Source organism: Petaurus breviceps, unplaced genomic scaffold, assembly GCF_028583685.1.
Source record: "Petaurus breviceps papuanus isolate PSGF00001 unplaced genomic scaffold, PetGlider_PUasm1.0 90842, whole genome shotgun sequence".
Lineage (NCBI taxonomy): Eukaryota > Metazoa > Chordata > Mammalia > Diprotodontia > Petauridae > Petaurus > Petaurus breviceps.
The window spans coordinates 19,760,882-19,772,510 of record NW_027187358.1 but is presented as its reverse complement, the minus strand read 5'-3'; positions in this window follow the sequence as shown (position 1 = coordinate 19,772,510).

The following is an 11,629-nucleotide window of genomic DNA, read 5'->3' as shown; positions in this document are numbered from 1 at the left end:
GGTTGCTGGATCAAAGAGTAAGTGTTGGGGAATAAGGAATAAGAGTACTGGAAAGGTAGGAAGGGCCTAGGTTATGAAAGATTTTGAATGCCAAATAGAGCATTTTGTATTTGCTCCTACAGGCAACTAGGAAGCCACTGGAGTTCACTGAGAGGTGGGAGGGGAGAGTGTGACATGATAGGACCTGTGTTTGCCACTTTCTTCTCCAGCTCATTTTACAGATGAGGAAACAGTCAAACAGGATCAAGCAACTTGCCCAGGGTCACACAATTTAGTGTTTGTGGTCAATTTGAACTCAAGACCCAGTACTCTATCCACTTCACTACCTAACTGCCCAGGGAATTTATAGTTTCTTAAAGTGGTTAGACCTTTGGTAAGTAGGGAAAGGATCTTAATGGAGGGCATTGTTTTCCTCAATTTGATTAAGTATTGATAAAGTTTTCTTTATTCAGATAGTATGAAAGGTTTAAGCATGTAGAAATATTTGTCTTAACAATGTTTAAAGAGAAAAAGGGAAGCCTTGATATGCTTACTTGTTAATAAAAAAAAATTAACAGAGAACCACAATACTTGAGATCTCCTGCTGTGCTGAGTTTGAATTGTCAACAACTACCCTTTGAGGCCTGTCACGTAACTAATTTGGAATCCATCTGATTGCATTATCATCTCATCTAGACATCTCCACAACAATAATAAGATAATTTATGAAAACTTTACTAAAATTGAGACAAACTATATCTACAACATTCTCCTCTTTTTGTAGTTGTAATTCAGTGATTTCAGTCTTGTCTGACTCTTTGTGACCCCATTTAGGGTTTTCTTGGCAAAGATACTGGAGTGGTATATCATTTCCTTTACCAGATCATTTTACAGATGAGGAAACTGAGACAAACAGGATTAAGTGACTTTCCCAGGGTCATGCAGCTAGTATCTGAGGCCAGATTTGAACTCAGGAAGATGAGTCTTCCCGACTACAGGCCTGGCACTCTATCCATTGTGCCATTTACCTGTCCTCTCTATGCATCATAACACAATGCATAATTTTATAGTATAAAATCCTGATATTAAATAGCCTATAACATAGCTATTTCTTCTGTACCCAAGTTATAAAGAAGTTCTACAACATTTATTACCATCTTAAAACCATCTATTGATGTTATAGCCCAAAACTTAACTAAGAACATGTCTCAAATTAAGGAAACATTGTGAACTATGTTTTATTTTAGTGGAGAACTATGTTTACAGAACAAATACCCAATCCAAACTTCACAGAACAAATCCCCTTAATAAAAGGATTTGTTCTGTGAAGTTTGGATTTAATCAAAGGGCAGGTCCCACTTGAGGATCTAGAGGGCCACATGTGGCCTCAAGGCCACAGATTCCCCACCCCTGCTTTAGACTATCTTAGGCCAATACTTTCAGGCTTCACTTTCAATGTTAAGGACTAATTCGCCTCTTCCCCAACTATATTGCAAGAAAACTGGTTTCCAAGATATGGTTAGAACAGAAGGCAGGGAGAGATAAAAGAACAAAGGTGGAAAATGAAAATTTCTTGTCCTTTCCTAGGATAAAAAACAAAGAAATAAAGATTAGAGGCCTTAAACATGAAAAGAAGCAAGTTGGTCACAAAATTATTACAAAATTAAAGCTTTTGAAATTGCACTTGAAAGATCATGCCAAAACACTTGTTATCTTCAGCTATGTAAGCTATTTGTACCCTAGACACATATTTTTGTTTTTTACTTTTTTGTTGATACATCCATACCATTTTGTTGAAGTTATGAGGGGAAGTAGAGCAAAGAATCAATCTAGAGACTATCATTATTTTTGTTTTCTAGAGCATCTTTAGAAAGTTAATGTGCCCTTCATGTTTACACAGACTCCTGGAGGAACAAATATCCTGCATCATCCACTTCAGTAAATATTTCAGCAACTTGGACAACCTTCGATAGACCAGTGTTATACTATTGAAACAATCCTTTGTTCAGTTAGCTAACTGAAAAATTATGGACATTAGAAAATGTGCTTTAATATCTCATGGTTCTCCATCCTGAAGCAGTGGAAAGAAAATATTTAAAGAATGCCACCAATGGTACATTTGCCCAGACACCTGCTGCTAATGAATTCAAAGTGATTCTTAACATAGTAGTAAGTCAGTAGACCAATTTCTTAGACAGACCAGTCTGTGAATCTCCCGGGTGTTTTATTTACTTCAAAGCCCCTCAAACAGATTTTAGTATGGCACACCAGTGGTCATTGTTTCAGGTAATATGACTCAGACTCTGGGAGAGAAGGGCAACTTTCCACAGATTCTTTAGGACTCAGCAGCACATGGTTGATACTGAGCTTTTTGTTCTCAAATAAGGGATGAGTAAAAATGTTTCCATAGCAGCCTAGCAATATAGATTGTCAACAGTTTACCTGCCTCTGAAGATAGAACACACAGAAGAAATTAAAATCAATGTGTGATGCTGTTGGTTTAATTTCAAGGTATAGAAAATGAAGGGGTTGGACTAGTTGATGTCTAAGGAGCTTCCAGCTCTAAATCTATGATCCTATGATTTCAGGTTCTTATATTCTTGAAATCATAATATTAACTGAGAAGTTAGGTATTTTTTAAGGTGAGATTGCTTCCTTGAAGTGGCACTTGGTATCAATTTTATTTTTTTCATAAAGTTAATATTTTGTATATAACATTCCAAATTTTTAAACTGTGTAACAATAGCTGACATTTATAGCACTTTAAGGTTTACAAAGTGTTTTGCATACATTATCTAATTTAAGCTTTACAACTACCTTGTACAACTGGTATTACTGGTATTATTCTCATTTGATAGATAAGACAGGTTCAAGGAGGTTAAATGACTTGCTAGTAGTACAGTTGCTAATAAGTGTCAGAGGCAAAATGCAGACCATTGAATCTATGCAGTATTCCACAATGTCTTTTATTTTAGATAGCTTAGTTTTGGGGAGTTTTATGTCACAATAAAAACTTGACTAAGAATACAACTTAGTTGAAGAAAATTCTTTTTGAGCTAGAATTTGCCTTCCATGATTTTCTGTTTTAACAAAAATGAGATAAGAATGCAAAAGGTAATGAATCTAATATTATAAACTGGCATTTTAGAGTATGAAGATGAATCTATTAAAAATGTTATGAATAAATGCAAAATTCTTTCCCTTCTTACAGTAACAACTCTTTCTCTGATCCCAGGTGAGAGAAGACTGATTTGAGAGAATTATTCAACATTTAGGAAAGAATAAAGAACTTTTGTTCTTATCTGCTAACTCAGTTTAATTTATTAGAATTCAAGCCAAATGACTGTCAGATGATTCTAAGAAGTAGCTTCTAAATCAATCAGAAAGCATTTATTAATATGCGAGGAACTATTCTAGGTACTGGAGTTGTTATTGAGTCATTTAAGTCATGTCTGACCCTTTGTGACTCCATTTTGGAGTTTTCTTGCAGAGATAGTAGTTTGCCATTTTCTTCCCCAGCTCATTTTATAGATGAAAGAACTAAGGCAAACAGGATTAAGTGACTTGCCCAGGATCACACAACTAATAAGTGTCTGAGACCAGCTTTGAAGTCAAGATGAGTTTTCCTAATTCTAAGCCCAATGCTCTATCTGCTGTACCACCTAGGGAGACAAGTACAAAAAATGAAACAAGAAACTTCTGTTCTAATAAAGGACATAAGTACATATATGAACAGGTACAATATATGTATAAAGTGAATAATTATAAATACAGAAAGTAGTTAAATACAAGGTAGTTTGGAAGGGAGGACACTAGTAGCTGGAAGAACCAAGAAAAGCTTCATGAAGAATAAGATGCTTGTTCTGCCATTGAAATAGGTGGAATATGGAATAAAGAGAAACATAAAAGAGAAATGTGAAGGATTTGAGATATTCAGAATTATTTTGAAAAGAATGGAGAAAAGGATTCTGGGAAGATGGCAGAGTAAGTCAGAAAACTTTCTGGTCTCCAAATTTCCTCCACAAAAAAAAAAGCAAAAAAAAAAAAACCATCGCCTCAAAGCCACAGAAATAAATATGGGATAAAGCAGTTATCCTCCTAACAGTTTGAGAAGACCCCAGGAAAGAACCAGCCTCCAGGGACAGAGGTGAAGTGCAAACACGTTCAGGCCAATTCTGCAGAATCAACAAACAACAAGCCCTAGAGGCAGGTGAGTAGAGAGGCAACCTCAGCCTTAGAAACTTCCATTTTTTTGGATAGTGTGGGTATCTAATGACTGAATAGGAGAATACTGAAGGACCTTCCACTGTTTTGAGACTCCAAGCATATCTGTGCTGACCAGACTCATCTGCGGCTATGGAGAGAAGGAGCTAGCACATACCTGGTGAGTGTAGTAGCTAGGGGTAAGGACCCTGTTGGCTGTGGGCACTTGCTGAAAAGCAGAGTCCCTGGTTTCAATTCCAAGGCAGAGAGGACAGCTGTAGTTTGCAATCACCAAAGGGACCAGAGGGAGCAAGATCATTTGTGGGACAATATAGCTGGAGATCCTAGCCATGGCTTAGGAGAGGAGAGGAAAGCCCAAGGTTGGGCCCCAAGATAGACCTCAGAAAATAACAGTAAGAAGGACATGAGACTTGGAACATCATTCCCCATACCTTGGGACTACAACTTGATTATACTAATAGCTGCTAAAAACAAACAAATAAATAAATAAAAATTAATAAGCAAAGTAGAAAGAACCCAACCATAGATAGCTACTATGGGTATAGAGGAGATCTGTGTTCATATTCAGAGGAAGATGATGGAGCTAAAAAAGCCACTCCTTTTCCAATGAGAAATGGCAAATGATCCCAAGCACAAAAAGAGTTCTTGGAAGAACTTAAAAAGGCCTTTAAAAATTAAATAAAAGGAGCAGCTAGGTGGCACAGTGAATAGAGCACCAACCCTGAAGTCAAGAGGACCTGAGTTCAAATTCGACCTCAGACACTTGATACTTAACTAGCTATGTGACCCTGGGCAAATCACTTAACCCCAATTGCCTTGCTTCCCCCCTCCAAAAAAATAAAAAGATTGAGAAAAAAAATTTTTTTTTAATAAGAACAATCCAGAAAGTTATGAAAAGAAAGTCAACCAACTTGAAATAGAGAATCAAAAACTTAAGGAAGAAGATAATTCCTTGAAAACTAGAATTGGACAGTGGGAAGCTAATTGCATTCCATGACACCAAGAAATCATAAAACAAAATCAAAAGAATTAAAAGAGAAAGGGAAACATCTCATCAGAAAAACAACTGATCTGAAGAACAGATCAAGGAGAAATAATATAAGAATAGCTGGACTACTGGAAAATTACAATAAAAAAAGAATCTCAATACAATATTACAAGAAATTTTCAAGGAAAATTACCCTAAAGTTCTAGAACAAGATGACAAAGTAGAAATAGAAAGTATCCACTGATCACCACCTGAAAGAGAACCCAGGAGGAAAACTTACAGGAATATCATAGCCAAGTTTCAAAGCTCCCAGGTTAAAGAGAAAATATTGGAAGCAACAAGGAAAAAAAATATTTTAAATATCATGGAACCGCAGTAAGGATTGCACAAGACCTAGCAACTACTACACTGAATGTCTTAGAATAATACTCTATTCCATGGAGCAAAAGAGTGGGTTTACAACCAAGGGTAATTTGCCCAGCAAAGTTAAATATAGTCCTGAATGGAAAAAGAGGACATTTAATGAATTGAAAGACTTTTTAGGTTTTTGTGACAAAACCCCTAGAACTTAAGGGAAAATCCAACATGTATCATCCAGAAGAAATATAAGGTAAACATTAAAGACCAATTATAAGGACCTCAGTAAGGTCAAATTGCTCACTTTGTATATGTGAAAATATTATCAGTACTCTTATGATTGTAATCATTATTTGCTTAAATTGAAAGAAATATTTGGGCTGAGTTTGATGGGGTAATTCTAAAAAATAAAACTTTGGGGAGACATAAAAAGGAGTATACATACAAATGAGACATAAAAGGAAAAATTGATACAGAAGAAACTAGTAGGGGGAGGGTGGGTAGTGCTAGAAACTTACTCTCATTGGGAATGGGCTAGAGAGGGAACAGCACATATACACACTTTTGTAAGTCTTCTAAATTTAGAAAGAGATAAGAGGGCAAGGGGATGTGGTGAGGGGAGAGGAAAAAGAGGGACTTTTAGAGGAGTGGGTGAATTAAGAAATAGGGCAAGGTAGTGGGTAGAAGTAAAGCAGAAGAGTGAGGAGAGATAGGGTAAGAAGGGTAGTGAGAAAAAGTAGGAAGAAGTTGTATATTTTTTAAAAAATATACAACAAGTAATTGTAGCTTAGAATGTGAATAGAATAAATTTACACATATAATGGAAATGGATAGTAGATTAAAAATTTGAATTCAACAATTTGTTGCTTTCAGGAAACATAAAAGTGAAAGATACACACAAAGATAAGATAAAGGGCAGGAGTAGAATTTATTATGTAAAAAAAGCAGGAATAGTAATCATTATCTCAGACAAAGTTAAAGTTAAAATAGATTTAATCAAAAGTGAAAAAAAACTGTCAGCAATATTATTTAATATTGTTTTAGACCTTTTAAAATTTAAAAAGGGTTTTAGACCCTTTAAAATACCCCTCCCTCTCTTTTCCTTCCCCTCCCCCATCCCATGCCTGAACCCAGATGTTGGCACTTTCTAGTCCGGTGATTAGATGTCTACTGCTCTGTTGAGACAGTTGGAGCCCTGTCTATTGGATTCTTTCTTGGATACTCACTTCTTTGTATTTATCTGTACTTACCTGTCTGTTAATTAAAGTAAGATCATTAACACCTTTAAAGCTGTCTTTCCCTTAGAAAAGCAGATCAAAATACCAGCATAAAATACCTGAGTGTACACCTGCCAAAACAAACACAGGAACCATTTATAGGCCTATGTGACCACATGTGTTCCTTTTATCCTTGGAACATGGGTTATTTTCCTAGGTCAAAAGGTACACAAGTATTTCAATCACAGGTGTCTTGAGGCTTTGAACTCCAGCCCACCTCACAGCTGTGACACATCCTGAGTCACATAGAGCCTATCAGGTGATTCAGGGAGATTTATATTGCTTCAAGGGAGGAACTTACCTAAGGGGAAGCTTGCTTAAGGGGAGGCTTTCTTGCAGGAAGGATTTTGCACCTTTTGGTGCTGAGTTAATTAGGCACTGAGTCACAAGGATTGTGATGCCTTCTAGCTCTGAATCTATTAGTCAAAAGTGCACATATATTCTGAGGTGAGATTTTGCTTTGGGGCTCATTCATGGGAAGAATGTTTCTTTGTGATTTGGTCAGACCACACTCTGGGTAGCCATTGTTAAAGAACCCCTCCCTCTCTTTTCCTTCCCCTCCCCCATCCCATGCCTGAACCCAGATGTCGGCACTTTCTAGTCCGGTGATTAGATGTCTACTGCTCTGTTGAGACAGTTGGAGCCCTGTCTATTGGATTCTTTCTTGGATACTCACTTCTTTCTATTTATCTGTACTTACCTGTCTGTTAATTAAAGTAAGATCATTAACACATTTAAAGCTGTCTTTCCCTTAGAAAAGCAGATCAAAAACCTGTGCTAGCAGCCTACCCTGTGTGCTAGTGTGGTTGCTAATACAGTAGGTAAAGCCAATATAATTTTTAAAAGGACAATTTTACCTAACTAACCTATTCATTCAATGTCATCACAATAAATTACTAAAAAATTATTTTACTGAGGTAGAAAAAATAATAAAGTTCTTTAGGAAGAACAAAAGGTCAGGAACTTCAAAGAAACCAGGGGGAAAAAATGTAAAGGGAGTAGATTCAACTGTATCAGACCTTAAACTATATTATAAGGAAAAGCATTATTGAAGTATAAAAAGGGATAATTTGGTTATTTTAAATTAAAATGTTCTTGTATAAATAAAACCTATGTAGCCAAGAATAGAAGGAATGCTGAAAATTAGGGGGAAAATACTTTCATAGACAATCTCTCAGATAGAATGTGATTGGGTTGGAATGTTGCTGTGGTGTAGGAAATGATAAGCTGGTTGATTTTGAAAAACATGGAAAGACTTGGACATATGAAGGAAGATACTAACCAACTTCAGAGAAACAGATGATGATGGAAATAAGTACAGTACAGTCTTACAGATATGTATATTAGTATATATGTATATATATATATATATATATGGTATGTTTATAGATATCTATGTGTGTGTGTGTATGTACACACTTAACTGTAGCTTTCTATAGGGTGGAGTAGGGAAAGAGGGAGAAAAAAATAAAGTAAGAAGTGCATAGCAGAGAACAAAAGAAAACCAACAAAGAAGCAAAGAAAGACTGGACAGCTTGAAAACAATGTGTAGTATTTAACATATAGATTTTATTGAAATGAAATTTATTGTTTTATATTGAATCCTCTCATGGGCTGCTGTGCACATGTCAGTGGTTGTTTTTTTTTTCTTTTCTCATTTTGTATTTAAGTTTAAAATTGTTTTAAAATTCTACAAAAAAGAAAAGAATGGAAAGGGTCATAATTTCTCTTTTTCCAGTCAATGTTATATCTTAATTCTGTTTCCAAATTCTTTTTTTTTTTAAGCAATCGGGGTTAAATAACTTGCTCAAGGTTACACAGCCAGTTATTTCTGGGTGTGGTGCTGAGTGTCTGAACCTGGGATTCGATCTCCAGGTCATCCTGACACTGGAGCCGGTGCTCTTACTCGCTGTGCTACCTGGCTGCCCCTGTTTCCAAATTCTATACTTGACCAACTATAGATTTGATTCCATAACCCTAGCTTAAGCAGCACAATTTAGTGGAATTAAATCCACAGGTAACTTGGTGACAGCTTAACATTTTATTTATAGGACCCTTTAAATAACCTACATAGAAAAAAGAAAGACACACTGAAAGGTAAAAGAACTTGAGTAAAGAAAATAAGCAACAGGATTATTAAGAACAAAAAACCTAGATCAGTTCTAAAATAATTTAGATGTTTATACTAGATCATTTGATAAGTCAGCTTTTGAAGTTTAAAAATTACAAAATTTTAAATGTGAACATGTTTCTGTTTGGGGTATGTTTGCATCTTTCATTGGTAGGGTATTTTTTCTTATCCTTTCTGTAGATACCCTTCCTGTTCCCTCTCCCAGCCCTGACACTTATAAAAGTATAATTAAAGAAAACAAACCAATGCATTGACCATATCTGAAAACATATGTCTCATTCCCTGTCTATAGCCTATAGTCTACCATTTCTTTCCCAATTAAATTGATTTGTATGTGCATAAATACTTTCAAAGAATATATTAGGCAAATTCCCTAATTAAGAAACATTTAGAAACAAAAGATAAAAGCAACTATATTTATTTTATATTGTGCCATTATCACTTTTAATTACCATCAGAGAAGATAGTTCCCTGAATCTAAATGTTGCAGAAATTTCTGGCTTGGTAAATCAAGGAATTATTTTACTTATTCAATAAATGCTACTTTACATTTATAATAACATAAAATATACATTAGTTAGTAACCAGGTACTTTTCATCAAAACATTCAATTAATAACCACATAATTTTATTCAAATGAAACTTAGCTCAGAAACTTCAGGACATTTAAAAAAATATATAGATCCTATACAACTAATGTCTGTTAAATGCCTACTACATAAAAGCCGTTGGCTAAATTCTAGGGCTGCAGAGATAAAGTAAAAAAACAATTTGTTTCTCACAGTTTAAAAAAATTAGATATAAATAAAGTTGAAATTACATTGAGTGAATTATTTGTTTTCTCTAAAGAAAAGAAATCTTTTGTGAAGGGCTTCACTGTGGTTTTCCTCTAATTGAACAGTCTATAAACTTATAAAAAAAAATTTCTGGTAATTGCAAATCAATATGATTTCCTTTGAAACCATATGTATTTTATTTTATACATTACAAACTCTATTCTGAAAAACAACTCACAGGCTGCACCAGGCTGTCGCCAATAGAATTTATGACATAAAAAAGTTTAAAAATCCCTGCCCTCAATTATCAGCTCTTCAAGATTATTCATAATGATCTGATTTACAAAAAAAACTTCCATTTAAATATAATTTCAAGAAAATTTGTATTGCTTAAAGAAGTATGACATGCTTTATTTTTTTTTCCTCCATTACATGTTAAAATAATTTTTAAACATCTTTTTAAAAAGTTTTGAGTTCCAAATTCTATCCTTCCCTACCTCCCTGCCCTTCTTTGTCCATGAGATAATAGGAAATCTGATATAATCTATACTGGTGCAATCTTGTCAATCATTTCCCATACTAGTCATTTTCTACAAGAATTCTCAAATAAAAAAAGAAGAATGAAAGAAAGTGGAAAATACCCTGCTTCAGTCTGTATTCAGACAACATCAGTTCTTTCTTTGGAGGCAGATAGCAGGCTTCATCATGAGTCCTTTGGGATTGTCTTGGATCATTGTATTACTGAGAAAAGCTAAGTCATTAACAATTCTTCATTGTACAATACTGATGTTACTTTGTGACCTGTTCTTCTTGTCCTGCTCACTTCACTTTACTTCCATTCATTTAAGTCTTTCCAGATTTTTCTAAAACCATCCTGCTTGTCATTTCTTATAGCAGAATAATATTCCATCATAATCATATACCACAGCTTGTTTATCTATTTCCCAGTTTGTGGCCATCCCCTCAATTTCTAATTTTTACCCATGTGGCAGCAAGCACCCTAGCATACCCAGGATGGCTGCTAGCACAGGTTCTTAGATCTGCTTTTCTAATGATAAGCAACTCAAAATGGTTTAACAATCTTACTTTAATCAATCAAACATATATCATTTACCTAGTTCAGGGGAAAAAGTCAGCACCTTGAACTTCAGAGAATACAAACAGAAGTTACAACAAAAAATAACACAATTAAGCAGATAGGGCTTCCACCTCTCCGACCATTACATCCATACCTAGTTAGTTACCAGAGAGGGAAGCACCAACTTCTGGGTTTTCAAAGCTCAGTGGGTGAGGGGCTCAATGGCTGCCTAGCCTTCTCCTGGGTCAGAGAATGTCACAACCCTCTTGACCCACTGCCTAATCAGAAAGTAACAAGGTGTGGGCATTCCTGAAAAACAAGCCTCCTGCCAGAGGCTCCATGTGACCACATTCAGTCTATTAGGGGGCAGAGTATATTTTCAAATCAGGGAAGGTTCTAAGATTCACTTAAGCCTATCAAGGGGCCAAGGGACAGGGAAGATCTTCAGAGCAACTTCCAGGTTTGGATTACAAGCATAGAAAACTCCATTTATGATATGATAGATCGTAATGTAATATCAAGCAAAGGCAACTTCCCAGGTTCAAAATACCAGCATAGGTGCTCTCTATTTTATTCAGTGACAAACCAAGAACAGAGAAGATCAAAACATGACATCATTCCAAATACAGCATTTACTAAGTGTGATTAAATAATCTCCAAGGACTACCCCACCCCAGGACCTTCCAATCATTCAATCAATTACAAAGTCTCTGTTCTAAATACTTCTCCACCCCTAGGCTATACCTTAATTAAGTCCACCACAAAGCCCCTCTTCTCAAATGGAGATTAGTTTCCAAACATAAGGTCAAAAGTTCCCCA